The sequence below is a fragment of the Neoarius graeffei genome, chromosome 24 (assembly GCF_027579695.1).
Source record: "Neoarius graeffei isolate fNeoGra1 chromosome 24, fNeoGra1.pri, whole genome shotgun sequence".
NCBI lineage: Eukaryota > Metazoa > Chordata > Actinopteri > Siluriformes > Ariidae > Neoarius > Neoarius graeffei.
The window spans coordinates 53,440,667-53,458,029 of NC_083592.1; the positions used below are offsets into that span (position 1 = coordinate 53,440,667).

The 17,363-nt window shown below is 41.1% G+C and overlaps 1 protein-coding gene across 1 annotated transcript in view; it reads left to right on the top strand.

Moving 5' to 3' along the window:
• Nucleotides 1-11,162: 11,162 nt before the first annotated feature.
• ccdc117 (coiled-coil domain containing 117) overlaps nucleotides 11,163-17,363 on the top strand; it is a 33,870-nt gene continuing 27,669 nt past the window's right edge. The window contains exon 1 of the mRNA XM_060907467.1: nucleotides 11,163-11,252. The gene's annotated coding sequence lies outside the window, so the exon portion shown is untranslated. The remainder of the gene's footprint in view (nucleotides 11,253-17,363) is intronic.

The following is a 17,363-nucleotide window of genomic DNA, read 5'->3' on the forward strand; positions in this document are numbered from 1 at the left end:
CAATGTCAACATACTGTCCTGTTACTTAAATTATTTCTTAGATTTGTTTATTTTAAAAATACAGATTTTTGGTAAATCACTAGAATGTGCTAAGTGTGGTCATGCTATTAGCGATGACGCCATGTGGCTTAATTCCATGTATTAGCTAATCCTAGGCTAAAAAATCAGTCCTGTTACTTTCAGAGTTTTGGTAACAGGACTGAAAAAAAATGCAGCCATCTTTGACTTCCAAACCTTGTAATGTAGCCTGAGGTTGACCAATACACATTTTGAATAGTTAAATGTGTGCGTTATTATAATCAGTGTTGAAAAGATATAACAAATTAAGTTTAATTTGGGAGTGGTACAACAAGCAAATGGCACCCATTCGGTGGAATGTCCCTTATAGTCATGTTGTCTGTTGTTGCCCAAATGAGGAAGGGTTCCCTTTTGAGTCTGGCTCCTCTCGAGGTTTCTTCCTCATGTCGTCTAAGGGAGTTTTTCCTTGCCACTGTCGCCACAGGCTTGCTCATTGGGGATAGATTAGGGATAAAATTAGCTCATGTTTTAAGTCGGTCAAATTCTGTAAAGCTGCTTTGCGACAATGTTTACTGTTAAAAGTGCTGTACAAATAAACTTGACTTGACCTTGGCCTAATAGTTAGAGAAGCAGCTTTGGAACCGAAAGGTTGCTGGTTCAATTTCCTGGACCAACAGGAATGGCTGAAGTGGCCTTAAGCAAGTCACCTAACCCCCAACCGCTCCGGGTACGTTGTACGTCACTCTGGATAAGGGCGTCTACTAAATGCCTGGAATGGAATGGAAAACAGTGCTGGATTTTCACAGCTTCATCCCAAACAACTGAAGTCCATGGTGACCAATTTTCAAGCATAAAGATGTGCAACATGCAGTTCATTTGGTTTTCAGATTGTTGATGCAGATGCCAGTCTCAGGAGAGTTTCAGAATGTTTGTCTTTGCACACTTCCATCCATGCTACTAACGATTTGAGTTATAATGTAGTGATGTTCTTTGTTCTCAATCTTGAGGATGACCTTGATGATTCTGGCAGGGAGTGCATCATAAAAGGATTCTGCATCTACCTCAGTGAGGATCCTGATGATCCGGTGCAGGAGTATGAGGTGTGTGTGTGTGTGTGTGTGTGCGCAAAAGTAGGTGGGCCCGTTACCATATTTAAAAAAATAAAGTTTGTTAAAACATGTTTAGAAAAATAGCCCAAGTTATAAGAGCTTAATTTGTTTAAATTTTACAGCCCTGAGGTAATGATTGAAATTTAAAAAAAAATGCTGTTTGAGTTTTTTTAAAAAGCCGTAAAATAATTCATCTTTTACCAGGAAATGACTGAGGCCAACATACTGAGTGCCATAGAGAAAGCAACAGTGGGAATGTATGTCAGCAGTGAGTATTCTGATGTGGGGGGGGAGTCATTCAGTGCGTTTACATGCATGTCCAAATCAAGCTACTGTCGGTAATCGAGCTAAGGGTCCCAGCAGGGGTGCCAGAGAAATCCAATCCTACATGCACACAAGGAAATCGAGCTATTGTGTGAGGTACATTGTGCACCCGAGCCACAGGTGGCGCTACACGCTCCATCATGTTGGTACACTTCCGGTTGCCGTCATGAAGAAGAGCTATTCAAGAGTATAAACAAAGTTATCAGTTCCGTGTTCACAAGAAGAACGACGACGAGGACAGCAACATCAAGAGAGAGAAGATGGACGCTGCTCGCTACTACTACTGTTGTCATGCCGACCGAGGCTGTTGTGTTTCCCGCTTGTGGTCAATTAGCAATACGTGCTAATTCTTTGTTTTACTTAGAAACAAGTGGTCAACTTCCCCACACACACCTAGCTAGCATTCCTTTGTCTTAGCAACCAAAGCTAACTCCCTTGTTTACTTAGAAACACGTGGTCAACTCCCCCCCACACACACACCTAACTAGCATTCCTTTGTCTTAGCAACCAAAGCTAACTCCCTTGTTTACTTAGAAATACGTGGTCACCCTCCTTCACACACACACACGTTTAATGTTTAATTTGTTTTTAACACACACTCAAGTATATCATATTTGTATATATTTCAACTGCCATTATTCATTTTTATCTTTGCTATAATAAATTCAATTATTATTGAAACTGTGTTCATTTGTTGTCCCGATATTTTTGAAGTTGCCCAATCTCAAAAGAATTCCAAGGTGCATATGAGTTATGTAATACGGTAAGTGATAATAATTTGGAATATACCATAATTTAGCTGTTTGGTAACTTATTATTAAGCACCAAAATTAATGGTATTAATTAATGAGACCGATTTAATGAGATCATCAATGAGACTGATTTAATGAGATTGATCACTTAAAACCAACTGCACCTACAGAGCCTAGCGGCATTTCAGCAAATTTAAGTGGGGGTTCAGGGGCGGCAGCCCCCGTATTATGAATAATGAATAAAGAAAAGCTTACCTTATATGCCGAAGTTATCAAAACTGGTGTTTGTCTGTGCTTTGGGGTTAGTTGTTTGAGGGTTAGTGTGACTTTTCGTGTATTTTAGCACCCGTTAAAGAGCAGTAGTCCCAAGCTCCGTGACACTTTGTCATTCAAAAGGTAATTATGGAGTGAGAGTTAGCTAAACTATCAAGAAATGCCCAAAGCTTGAAGACTAAAATGCACCAGTAAGAAAGCTTGAAGGCTAAAATGCACCAGTAAGAAAGGCCCAAAGCTTGAAGGCTAAAATGCTCCAGTAAGAAATGCCCAAAGCTTGAAGGCTAAAACGCTCCAGTAAGAAATGCCCAAAGCTTGAAGGCTAAAACTCTCCAGTAAGAAATGCCCAAAGCTTGAAGGCTAAAACGCTCCAGTAAGAAATGCCCAAAGCTTGAAGGCTAAAACGCTCCAGTAAGAAATGCCCAAAGCTTGAAGGCTAAAACGCTCCAGTAAGAAATGCCCAAAGCTTGAAGGCTAAAACGCTCCAGTAAGAAATGCCCAAAGCTTGAAGGCTAAAACGCTCCAGTAAGAAATGCCCAAAGCTTGAAGGCTAAAACGCTCCAGTAAGAAATGCCCAAAGCTTGAAGGCTAAAACGATCCAGTAAGAAATGCCCAAAGCTTGAAGGCTAAAACGCACCAGTAAGAAAGGCCCAAAGCTTGAAGGCTAAAACGCTCCAGTAAGAAATGCCCAAAGCTTGAAGGCTAAAACGCTCCAGTAAGAAATGCCCAAAGCTTGAAGGCTAAAACTCTCCAGTAAGAAATGCCCAAAGCTTGAAGGCTAAAACGCTCCAGTAAGAAATGCCCAAAGCTTGAAGGCTAAAACGCTCCAGTAAGAAATGCCCAAAGCTTGAAGGCTAAAACGCTCCAGTAAGAAATGCCCAAAGCTTGAAGGCTAAAACGCTCCAGTAAGAAATGCCCAAAGCTTGAAGGCTAAAACGATCCAGTAAGAAATGCCCAAAGCTTGAAGGCTAAAACGATCCAGTAAGAAATGCCCAAAGCTTGAAGGCTAAAACGCACCAGTAAGAAAGGCCCAAAGCTTGAAGGCTAAAACGCTCCAGTAAGAAATGCCCAAAGCTTGAAGGCTAAAACGCTCCAGTAAGAAATGCCCAAAGCTTGAAGGCTAAAACTCTCCAGTAAGAAATGCCCAAAGCTTGAAGGCTAAAACGCTCCAGTAAGAAATGCCCAAAGCTTGAAGGCTAAAACGCTCCAGTAAGAAATGCCCAAAGCTTGAAGGCTAAAACGCTCCAGTAAGAAATGCCCAAAGCTTGAAGGCTAAAACGCTCCAGTAAGAAATGCCCAAAGCTTGAAGGCTAAAACGCTCCAGTAAGAAATGCCCAAAGCTTGAAGGCTAAAACGCTCCAGTAAGAAATGCCCAAAGCTTGAAGGCTAAAACGATCCAGTAAGAAATGCCCAAAGCTTGAAGGCTAAAACGATCCAGTAAGAAATGCCCAAAGCTTGAAGGCTAAAACGCACCAGTAAGAAATGCCCAAAGCTTGAAGGCTAAAACGCTCCAGTAAGAAATGCCCAAAGCTTGAAGGCTAAAACGCTCCAGTAAGAAAGGCCCAAAGCTTGAAGACTAAAATACTCCAGTAAGAAAGGCCCAAAGCTTGAAGACTAAAATGCACCAGTAAGAAAAGCCCAAAGCTTGAAGACTAAAATGCTCCAGTAAGAAATGCCCAAAGCTTGAAGACTAAAATGCTCCAGTAAGAAATGCCCAAAGCTTGAAGACTAAAATGCTCCAGTAAGAAATGCCCAAAGCTTGAAGACTAAAATGCACCAGTAAGAAAGGCCCAAAGCTTGAAGGCTAAAATGCACCAGTAAGAAAGGCCCAAAGCTTGAAGACTAAAATGCACCAGTAAGAAAGGCCCAAAGCTTGAAGGCTAAAATGCACCAGTAAGAAAGGCCCAAAGCTTGAAGACTAAAATGCACCAGTAAGAAAGGCCCAAAGCTTGAAGACTAAAATGCTCCAGTAAGAAAGGCCCAAAGCTTGAAGACTAAAATGCTCCAGTAAGAAAGGCCCAAAGCTTGAAGGCTAAAATGCTCCAGTAAGAAAGGCCCAAAGCTTGAAGACTAAAATGCTCCAGTAAGAAAGGCCCAAAGCTTGAAGACTAAAATGCACCAGTAAGAAAGGCCCAAAGCTTGAAGGCTAAAATGCTCCAGTAAGAAATGCCCAAAGCTTGAAGACTAAAATGCTCCAGTAAGAAAGGCCCAAAGCTTGAAGACTAAAATGCACCAGTAAGAAAGGCCCAAAGCTTGAAGGCTAAAATGCTCCAGTAAGAAAGGCCCAAAGCTTGAAGACTAAAATGCACCAGTAAGAAATGCCCAAAGCTTGAAGACTAAAATGCACCAGTAAGAAAGGCCCAAAGCTTGAAGGCTAAAATGCTTCAGTAAGAAAGGCCCAAAGCTTGAAGGCTAAAATGCACCAGTAAGAAAGGCCCAAAGCTTGAAGGCTAAAATGCTTCAGTAAGAAAGGCCCAAAGCTTGAAGGCTAAAATGCACCAGTAAGAAATGCCCAAAGCTTGAAGACTAAAATGCTTCAGTAAGAAATGCCCAAAGCTTGAAGACTAAAATGCACCAGTAAGAAAGGCCCAAAGCTTGAAGGCTAAAATGCTTCAGTAAGAAAGGCCCAAAGCTTGAAGGCTAAAATGCACCAGTAAGAAATGCCCAAAGCTTGAAGGCTAAAATGCACCAGTAAGAAATGCCCAAAGCTTGAAGGCTAAAATGCTCCAGTAAGAAAGGCCCAAAGCTTGAAGGCTAAAATGCTCCAGTAAGAAAGGCCCAAAGCTTGAAGGCTAAAATGCTCCAGTAAGAAAGGCCCAAAGCTTGAAGACTGCAGCACTAAGGAGAGCCCACTGTTCTTGTTCATAGGTCACTGTTACTGGAAAAGTGCAAGTGTAAGAAATTATTTTCTGGGCTGAGTGGTGTGGCTGGTTCACTTACCACCAGTATTATTTTATAGTTGTAATTACTGGTAAGTTTATTTGTGTTGTTGATTCTATTTGCTGTTTTTATTAGAGATCGACTAATTGGTTTCTTTCATGGCCGATACTGATTAAGTTTTTGACTTCCACTGAAGTTAACCATTCTTGTTGTTCTTCCCTTGGGGCCGAGGAAAGCTCCTGTGTGATTTGATCTTGACGTACGCACAGTGTTAATATTTACCCATGTGCCTTTGTGAGGCAGGCCAACCTGATGTTTATGAGGGATGTACAATATTGGATTTATTATTATTATTATTTTTTTTTTTTAATGTTTGAGGGGTTTTATGAGTTGGGAGTATGACACCTGCTGTTTATGCCACATTCTGAAATAAATTTCTTGAAACATAATTGTTCTATCGTTTTCAATCGTGGGGAAAAGGCGGGTAATGTTAGGAATGATCAAGAAAGTTAATTGAAAGGTATTGGATAACAAAAATAACTGATTGGTGAAATTGTAATGATTATTTATTGTATTTACATTTCAAATCAGTTCTGTACTTACATTGAATTATCAGTAAAATTAAATTTAATGAATTTATATAATCGTTACAATTACATATGTAACTGATATCTGAATATTGCAATAAATATTGTTAATTAAAGGTAGACTTTCAGATTTTTCAAGTGTAGGTCATAAAAAGAATTTTCTCTGACAATCAATTATTTTTGTTTAGTGGACCAAAAGCTACTGAACTTGAATCACAGACTTCCAATTAATTAATTAATTAATTAATTAATTAATTGATTAATTGATTAATTGATTAATTTTTAAATAGAACAATTAATGAATTTAGGGCCATGTGGCCCTAAATTCTCTATTTTTTCCTGCTTCACCATGACCCAATTCAAGATAAAGATCCAGACATTTGTGTAGCATTTTAAAATGGTTTATTGACTTGTTTTCATATGGTGGTTTGGTGTGACCGAGGGAAGACCAGGACCCTCCATGTGCACTTCGGCTGACTCTACCAAGGCTTGGTAGGGCGGCTCCTCTGTTCTGGTCGAGTGAGGTGTGGCTTCTGTTCCTCCCTGCTCTTGGACAGAGTGACAGACATTGGCTTCCTGCCCACCATTTTGCTGTCTGTTTCTGTCAGGGCCGTGAAAGGTTCTGAGGTCGACGAATAGGTCACATCGCCAAAGCCTCTCGAGCGGCCGTTCTCCATCACCTGTAGGGGACAGCGAGGAGACACAGAAAGCAAAGAATGAGCATTACACTCGCAGCCAATCAAAAAGCTGAAAATATGAGACAGCATAACACAGCTGTGCAAGACTTGGTCTAAAAGCATGAACATAAATTGAAGCTTAGATGACTTTACTGCTGTACCTTGGTGTGCTTGCTGTGGTGCCTCTCGAACTTTTGTTCCTTTATCTCCTGAACCTTCTCTTTCTGTTCTTCACCCTCCTCAGTCTGTTCATCCTTCTCCTTCTTCTTTGTGCCCTCTGGGTCCGTAACATCAGCACAGGAGAGAGCTGTAGTCTGGGGCGAGTACGGCTCGGGCTCCTCTGCCTCCGTAATGTCACCCACTGTCACTGCCGGTTGAAGCTCAGGCTCCGTCGCAGGTGGTGACGTGATTAGAGGCATCATATATTCATCTGAACAAAATGCAGGGCAAGAAGGAGACAAAATGTCATTTTAATATGGAGAAAAGTGAGAACCCAGAGACAGCCCATGGACTCTGGGAGAACATGTGAAACTTCACACGGACAGTAACCCAAGCTCAGGATCGAACCAAGGAGCCGTGAGGCAGCAATGCTACCCACTACACCACTGTTCTGCCTCCGTGCAAAAAATATGGGAAAAAAAGAAGCCGTTAAAAGGTCCTCACCGTACACTTAGCCACCATCAGGTCAAGCCAGCTATCCAGCAGGTGTGGTCACTGGATACTGCTGATGAACAGCAGGAGAGTCATGGTATGATATATGGTAAAAACCAAAAATACTGTTCAGGAATAAACATGGAAAAAATGCAAAAGACAACATTTTCCATTATAGTCTTCAGTATTAATCACTGCAGAAATAAAGATGTGTTTATATCACACAACCAAATGATTCATAACCCTTTGAATGGAGTAGAAACAATGTTATACCTGGGCATATGGGATCCAGGAGTTGCATTGTACCTCCATCACGAAGGGTTGGTGGTAGGAGGACGGGGTAGGACGAGGGGTAGATATTTGCCTGAGGCTGGAACTGAAGAAAGAAACAGAGCTGGGTTTTAGAGAAACAAATTATTTCAGCAAGAAAAAGAAATGAACATGTACATCCTGAGACCTACTGATGAAATAATTACATTTCTCTGAATAAACAGGTTGGGATATATTACTGATTGTACCGTAACTAATGCTTCCGTGTTTAAATAATTGTGTCCAAGGCTTTACTTACTTACTTAGACTTGGGGGCTCCCGTGTTGTCCGACACATGAGGCAGTTAGGTTGGCCCAGCAGGCTCGGTCAGCAGCCATCCTCCTTACATCCTTCCAACTCATGTTGACTGCTTGGAGGTCCCTCTCAATCGTCTGTCTGTAGTTCATCCTAGGGCAACCTCTGTGTATCTTCCCCTGTGGGTTCTACTGCAGGACTTGGTTTGCCAGTCTGTCTGGCATGAGCCTTGTAGCATGGCCTAGCCAGCTCAGACGCTGTTTACATATTGTTGCAGACACTTGTTGCTGGTTGGTTCTGGCTCTTATCTCCCTGTTGGTAATGAAATCATCCCATCTGATGCCCAGGATCTTCTGCATACATTTACTATCAAAGCCATCCAGTCTCTTTTCTTGACTTATTTTCATGTGCCAGGTTTCACAACCATACAAGAGAGTGGAGAGAACATTGCTGTTGTAAAACCGCAGCTTTGTCTTGAGGGAAAGTTTCTTACTAGCCCAGATCTTGCCAAGCTGGTTGAAAGCAGCTGAGGCCTTTCCTATTCTGCAGTCCAGTTCTTTATCCATGTCTCCTCTGTTGTTGATGGCGCTCCCTAGGTAGGTAAAGTTCTCCACCACTTCCACTTCGTTCTGGTCAATGATCACACTTGTTGGTGGAGGGTGTGTCCCTACCAGCATGTTCTTTGTCTTTTTGGCACTGATGCTGAGTCCAATGCTGCTTGCAGATGAGCCTATGTCGTTCACTAGGGGTTGGAGGTCTCGTATACAGTCAGCCAGCGCAGCGATGTTGTCAGCAAAGTCAAGGTCTGCTAGTTTTGTTTCCTGTACCCACTGGCTTTAGCACTTAAACTATAAAATAACTCGGTGGTTAAGATGTCACACAACTGATTGGAAGGGCATGAGTTTAAACGCCAAGCTGCCAGGACTGGGGCCTTGAGCAAGACCCTTAACCGCTCTGTTGTATTCATGAGATAAATATGTTTCTCTGGATAAGGGAAAATGGCATAATGTAAATGTACAAAAAATACGAGTGGTTCCATAAGATCAATCCTGACAATCAAACTTGTGGATCAACATAGTCATATTCAGATCATTAACACAGAAGGGAATGTGGATAAAACTTACCATTCTCTGAAGAAGATGATGTGAAATGTGAAGTATTTGACGTTACGTGTGAAATAATCTCTGTAGTACAAGTCATTCGCTGGATGTGAACTGGTGCTGGTCAGACGCGGTGTTTGCGTGGACGGTTTGTGTTGAGTGATTGCCAGTGTTACCCTTTTTATACATGTTCCCAGTCTGTGATGTTTTAAAATTCTGACATTCTGTGTTCCACTGTTGAAGGTTAAAACATTCCAATCACCATGGCACCTGACCCGTCCTACAGTAAAGCCTTTAGAAGCCTTTATTTGTCACATGTAAGCACAGCGAAAATTCTCCTCTGTAAAATTCTCTCAGTGGGCAACCATGCTACAACACCCGAGGAGGAGTTATGGGTCAGGTGTCTTGCTTCAGGGCACTTCAGCCATGATACAGAGGGAGGAGAAAATACTGTTCATTCACTCAACTCCCCTTACATCAAACCAGCAACTCTTTAGACCCAAGGATGCTTCTCTAACCTTCAGGCCATGGCTGCGCAGGGGTATTTCTAGGATTTTAAAGTGCATATCCTGGACCAATTTAGTGTTTTTTTAATATGAAAGTATGTCCCTTTACACACTCATCCAGAAGGGTAATTTTGCACAAGGCCATCTGTCTACAGCAGAAAAAAAAAAAAACACGTCTGGAAAAATCCCAAGGGAGTCTGGGGCCAGATTCGTGACGTCACCTGCAGAAGCGCCAGCAGGCTTCACGAGCTTTGCACGGTTTCAGTGCACAGCCTGTGTAGACCAAGCGCTCCCATTTCTCTCTCATTGTCCGGTCTTTTGGAAAATGATGAGTACTAATCCCATCAAGATTGGTGTTGCTACACCCTCCTACGATACATCTGTTAACCATTTTAATAATTACGCGATAACGTTGAAGAAATTTGCAGAAAACCACCAGGTCGTTTTCTCATAAACAAACCAGCGCTGACGTAGGATTCAGAGGGAGGCGTCCCGCACGCGACGTCACGAAAATCAAGGTGTGCCAGGAAATCCAAATGCCAAGTTTTTTCAGAGGCGGACCAATTCACCTCAAATGGCTTGATTTTGACTGATTTTTTTCTGGTATTGCGCAAGATAAAAAAATTGCAGAGAATGCAGAATGTTACAGATATCTGACCAAAGTTTAATCTAAAATAGGAGAATTACATTGATCTTGCTCCTGAATTTACCCGTGATATGCACTTTAAGATATGAGGGGCTCAGACCCAGGGCGGCATGGTGGTGTAGTGGTTAGCGCTGTCGCCTCACAGCAAGAAAGTTCTGGGTTCGAGCCCAGCAGCCGGCGAGGGCCTTTCTGTGCGGAGTTTGCATGGTGTCCGCGTGGGTTTCCTCCGGGTGCTCCGGTTTCCCCCACAGTCCAAAGACATGCAGGTTAGGTTAACTGGTGACTCTAAATTGAGCGTAGGTGTGAATGTGAGTGTGAATGGTTGTCTGTGTCTATGTGTCAGCCCTGTGATGACCTGGCGACTTGTCCAGGGTGTACCCCGCCTTTCGCCCGTAGTCAGCTGGGATAGGCTCCAGCTTGCCTGCGACCCTGTAGAACAGGATAAGCAGCTGGAGATGATGGATGGGCTCGGACCCAAAGCCTCACTCAACTTTCATTCTCAAGCTGTCTAAATGCCCTAAAACATTTTTACATTGGTGTCTTCATGGTTTAATCATGGCCTAAACATCAGAATGAAGGTCAAGATGAACTGATTTCAAAGAACAGTAACTGTGAATTCATGTTATTGGGTTTCTCTTCTCCCCATGCTGGTTTTTGTCAGTTTGATGTGATTGCAGTCAGTGAGCCGGATAGGAAAGGGCTGCTCAGACACCACTTTCCCTGCAGCCCTCCCACCTTCTCTCAGATTCACAAAAAATAAAAAAAAGTCAATTAACCCGGAAGTGGATTACCAACGTCATCGAACGGACTACAGTCAATTTTACACAGTCCCGTCCTTAAAATACTTTAAAAATAAACTAAATAACGAAATTTACGGCTAAAAAATACTCCCAATAATAACAATATTTAAACACCTCATCCTTCTGTGTTTTGAATGAGGTTTTCCCCTTATTTTCGATTATATCCGGAAGTGGATTATAAACGTCACCTAATGGACTACAAATCCCATCAGCCGCACAATTTCCAGACTCTTATCGCGTGGTTTCCAGTTCTCGCGCGATTTCGCGTATGTGTTTTGTCAGTGGTAGCGAAGTTGCTAGCTTGAGCTTCGTTTCTCCATGATTTGTACGTTTTTCCCCCCGTAATTTCTGCTCGCTAACTTAAGGTAAGTGTTTACTGTTCGAAGTAGCGACTTAAACACAACAGTTGTATGTGGTATTATAAGTATTTGTTGGCCGTCGAAAAGATGCATAACTTTGCAGCTTGCGTTCGGCCCCAAATAGTTTAATCTAGCTAGTAGGGGGTGTGTCCAAAATGGCGGCGTTTTGTAAATTGTAGTGCACTAGACAGGTCGGGAATAGAAAGTGCTTCGCTCCCTAGGTAGGAAGGTATAGTAGGGGACGTGTAGGTATTTGGGATTGGGTGCGTTAAGGGGAGTTGTACTGCAGAACGATGCAGCAGCAATAATATAGTGTTATTCAGCTTGTTTAAATAGATGAAGTTAGACACATTTATGCAGCTAAAAAAAGAAATTATAATGTTTTAGTGATATATGAGCTAAAATAGCTGCAATAATCTACGTTTTACAATAACTGATGGATGTTTTTGCTCTTTGTTTATCTTTCTCACAGCACTGTGCAGGGCGATATGACAAAAATATCATATCACGGTACCTAAAGATACACGATATAATATCGGTTTGGTAAAAAAAAAAAAATGTAGTTAGAAACTGATTTTTTTTAAATGATGTTATTAGCTGCATCAAATCAATTGATTCCAAGTCACGTTATTCATTCTCATCTCATTATCTCTAGCCGCTTTATCCTGTTCTACAGGGTCGCAGGCAAGCTGGAGCCTATCCCAGCTGACTACGGGCGAAAGGCGGGGTACACCCTGCACAAGTCGCCAGGTCATCACAGGGCTGACACATAGACACACAACCATTCACATTCACACCTACGGTCAATTTAGAGTCACCAGTTAACCTAACCTGCATGTCTTTGGACTGTGGGGGAAACCGGAGCACCCGGAGGAAACCCACGCGGACACGGGGAGAACATGCAAACTCCGCACAGAAAGGCCCTCGCCGGCCACGGGACTCGAACCCGGACCTTCTTGCTGTGAGGCGACAGCGCTAACCACTGTGCCGCCCACAAGTAATGAAATGTAGCTTGAAAATATTTCTATTTAATTTATTTCAATGACAGCATGATATTTTATGAAAAGGTGTATTTGGTAAGAAAGTCTGTTATTGTTAAACATATGGAATCGAACAAGATTTGAATTGTTAGTAGTAGTTGTATTTATTCATTGACCCCGCCCCCGTTTCCACCCAAGTGCACAAAGCTCCACCCCCAAAACTTAGTCTTTCAAGCGGTGTTCGAACGACCAAAAACTGTCATGAAATCACTTTAAGGCACGCTCGGACATAGCGCCGCTCGAAATCGGAGTTACAGCTGTATTAACACGTGACAACTTCTCGAAATAATTTGTGAGCAGGACGTGAAAGGGTGTTCGGGGGTGTGGCTATAAAATGATTGATGGGAGGCTAATCCAAATACACAAAATGGGTACCCTATGGGTCATTCCGTGCCAACTCACCTAAGGGTCCCCACATCACCATCTCAGATTTTGCTCAAAAAATTCTATAATCAAGAATCATATGTTTGTACCACACATGCAAAATATTAGCTCCCAATTCATTGTAGTTTTGGAACTACAGGCCTTTGAAATTTTGATGTCAAAATACCACATGACGAAATGGCTCTTTCCCCAACTTCAGAGACCCATAACTTTTTATTGCAGCTATCTAGACAGTTGTGTTTGCAGATTCTTACTGAATGATACCCACTCTTTTCAAATCTGTTGCCACAAAGCCTCTGAAGGACATACGTTTTGCATAATGGGAAGCCAAAAATGACGTTTTGGCCAAAATCACTTAAAATTCATTAAAACTCTAGGGGGCATAGTAGAAATATGAAGCTAGTTAGATTTTTTTCCTCACTACATAGTAATTGTAGGGTTGTTATCTGTTCACAGAAACATATTTTGCCATGAAATTTCAATTCCTGAATTAAAAAAAAAAATTAACATCTTACGTCCTTTCCGAGGGGGCTAAAATAGGGCATTTTTGCCATCTTATTTGGTCATGTGGCTAGGGGTTTAGGATCTTCTAATTTTTTGTGAAGATGCTCTCATATAAGATGTAACTACTCCCTGATTTTTTTTTAACAAACGCCCCTTGCTTCATATTTTAATAATTTGTTTTGTACATGGACAGTTTCATCATTTTTCACTTTTTTCCACATTCAGAACTCTGTAACTCTAAATTGGAAAATTCCTACTAGCAGCTATTTCAGATTTACATACACTGACACACAAATTTTCATATTTTAGTAGTAGTATGCCCAAGAAATTCATATTTTTCTTTCTATTGGGACCTAAAAACAGCTATTTGGCCAAAAATGACAAAAACGCTGGGCAGCTTTTAATAAACAAGGGAATAATGAAGGGGTGTTTTGCACACAAATTAAGGCTTATAAGAACCTAATCTAGGCATACACATTTCCTGAACAACTTTTACTGTATTGTATAGTATTTTTTGCAATTAGAAAATTTTAGGTATAATTGCAATTTTTGTTGAATATCCTTGGAAAATATAGAAAAATAACAACAAAATTCTGGAGTAGTATTTTTAATATACTTCAAGGTTGTGTAAGCACAAAACATTTAGCAATGAGGTTTTATTTACATATTAACACATTCAATGATCCATGATCATGATGTTGAAAAACATCACAAGATTTGTACATAATTTAAAGTCAAATATGGGCATCCGTGATAATGGGTAATTCATTCACAGGCAGTACAGTTTCATGTGATGTGCTAAGACACTCATAAACTGTCATCTAGTAGTACATAAGTTAAAACTTAAGTCTTTCACAAGTTTGAAGTCATCCTCTGTTAGTTGGTATTGGCATCCCCCACTTTTTATGTTTGGGGCCTCTACCACACAAAGGACATGAAGCAAAGGCACCCAACATTCATCTTTCCTGCTTTGTGGTGGCCATGAGAATGTGTTGCCTCGTCCTTGTCTCATGAAATTGACATACACATCATTTTCTTCTTCATTTCTGGTGACAATATTTCCAATGTACCATTTTCTGTCATAAACACAGGCAATATATTTGCCCGGCTGGTACATATTTGGTGCAGATTGGGACATTTGGCTTGGGGCCTGTAACTGGGACTGTAAAACTGGTGTGGTTTCAGGTCCTATGTCCACTACCGATGATGGTACCACATCAGAAGAAACCCTTCTCATCTCCAGCTGAGTGGGTGCAATTGGGCTAAGGATATCATTGCTAATATATATATATATATATATGGATAGAAAAAGTCACCACATCTTTAATTTATGAGGAAAATAGCCCATTCCCTCCAGAACTTGAAAAATATCAAGTCAACATTTGTCATTTTTGGCCAAATAGCTGTTTTTAGGTCCCAATAGAAAGAAAAATATGAATTTCTTGGGCATACTACTACTAAAATATGAAAATTTGTGTGTCAGTGTATGTAAATCTGAAATAGCTGCTAGTAGGAATTTTCCAATTTAGAGTTACAGAGTTCTGAATGTGGAAAAAAGTGAAAAATGATGAAACTGTCCATGTACAAACCAAATTATTAAAATATGAAGCAAGGGGCGTTTGTTAAAAAAAATCAGGGAGTAGTTACATCTTATATGAGAGCATCTTCACAAAAAATTAGAAGATCCTAAACCCCTAGCCACATGACCAAATAAGATGGCAAAAATGCCCTATTTTAGCCCCCTCGGAAAGGACGTAAGATGTTAAAAAAAATTTTAAAAATTCAGGAATATAATTTTCATCGCAAAATATGTTTCTGTGAACAGATAACAACCCTACAATTACTATGTAATGAGGAAAAAAATCTAACTAGTTTCATATTTCTACTAGGCCCCTTAGAGTTTTAATGAATTTTAAGCGATTTTGGCCAAAATGCCATTTTTGGCTTCCTATTATGCAAAAAGTATGTCCTTCAGAGGCTTTCTGGCAACAGATTTGAAAAGAGTGGGTATCATTCAGTAAGAATCTGCACACACAACTTTTCTAGATAGCTGCAATAAAAAGTTATGGGTCTCTGAAGTTGGGGAAAGAGCCAATTTCGACATGTGGTGTTTTGGCATCAATATTTCAAAGGCCTGTAGTTCCAAAACTACAACATAATTGGGGGCTAATATTTTGCATGTGTGGTACAAACATATGATTCTTGATTAGAGAATTTTTTGAGTAAAATCTGAGACGGTGATGTGGGGGAGTTCCTGAAATTTAGGTGAGTTGGCACGGAATGACCCCTATGGGAACATGTGGCTCCTGCTTATCAATAAAATTTTCTGATTATTATTATTATTATTATTATTATTATTATTTTTTTTTTTATAAGCAATATCTGTGTTATCTGTTTTACTCACCTCATCTCTTGCAAGCATCAGGGCTTGTAGGATTTTGGTTCCCAATTTTGTTTACTGTGTTTTGTTCAAAATACAGTGCTGTGATCTTTATCTATTTTCAAAATAGTAAGAAAGCACTTGTTCATGAATTGTCTTAGAAGCATTATTTAGTACTAATGAGCAAATTTTTTTTTCACAAATGTAGTGTAAAGACTCTAAAATAAAATAAAAAAATTAAAGCGAATAGCAGAAGTTTGACCAATTATACTTTTAACCTTTACTCTTAGTTTTCACAAAGATGCTGATTTCTTCCCACGCAGGCCTTTTGTAATTGCAAACCGAGCGGCTCACTCAAAAGATTCCAATGTTGTCTTTGCTGTCTTCTCAAGTTTTTGTTGAATGGCTGGAGTTCTTGGCGTAAATATCTGCCAAAAAGCTTAAAGGTCCCATGGCATGGTGGTTTGTTGATGCTTTAAACGGGTTCGTGGAGGTTTCCGAATGTTATATCCGCAGCCTTTCTCGAAATGAACCCTCGGCACGTAGATATAGCCTCCTGGGAGAAAGCCCCATTTCAGCGCTTTTCCCAGTGCGTCGTTTTGCTAATGAGAAGCAGGAGGCGGGGAAGGGTAGAGGGTGGGGGCAGGTCTTATCATTAATATTCATGACATGTAAACGTGTTACCTCTGATTGGCTAACAGCACTGTGACGCTACCTCCAGTGGGTCAGAACAAGCGGATGTGGGTGTCTTACTATGGCGAGAGAGGAGGAACAAACCGCGAAGGGAAAAATACCGCGCGCTGACGTCATTAAGGTGCGACGCGAGGAAATAAAATAAATTCAACAAATGTTTGAGTTTTTACTGAACAAACAAATAAAATGAACGAGTGACTTAAAAAAAAGAATGTGGGTGTTTTTGTAAAAACTGTTTTGATTGGCTATTATAACAGAGCATGCTGCATGCTTTTTGGTTTTGTAGCGCAGAGTACCTGGCTAACTGCAGGAAGCGGTTAGTTGCACAGCTAATGTAGCCATTGCAAGGCTAACGTGGCACCGATTTTAAAACACGGCAAAACATAAGCTCATAAGTTAGTCAATTTCCAGACTAAACTCAGTTTAACAGAGCATGCTGCATGCTTTTTGGTTTTGTAGCGCAGAGTACCTGGCTAACTGCAGGAAGCGGTTAGCTGCACAGCTAATGTAGCCATTGCAAGGCTAATGTGGCACCGATTTTAAAACACGGCAAAACGACCAGTTATACACTTACTTGTTCGGTGTTTGTTGCTGATGCGGCAGGGATGCTTGGTACGGACCCAGGCTTCAGTGACAGTTGATGTGCAAAACCTGCCCTGTACTGTCCCAAGTTGTGGAAACATTCATCAGGAAAATGCTTCCGACAAACATACACCGTCTTAGGTAGACTCGACGGCGTATTATTGGAGTAAATAAAATTAAGCCACTGCGTCTTCAGGGGCTCTCCCGTCGGCAGTAAAAACCGACTCCTTTCTGTGTTGTCACATCCATGTACAGCGCAATTTCCATGTTTGGTGGCAACTTTTGAGCTGAGCGGGCAATCCATACAGTGGGTGGGAATCCAGAGGGGGCGGGTGTGGGGATCATCTCCCTTGCTGACGTAGTAAAGGGAAGAGTTTATCAACGCGCCGTTTTGACGCGCCATTCTCAAATGTTGGGCATAGTTTGGTTTACGCATTATGAAATTTCTAGCCACTGGGGTGACTTAAGAAGGTCAGAGGAACTCATTTTAACGTTAAAAAACCTCAGAAAGTGAAAATTTCATGCCATGGGACC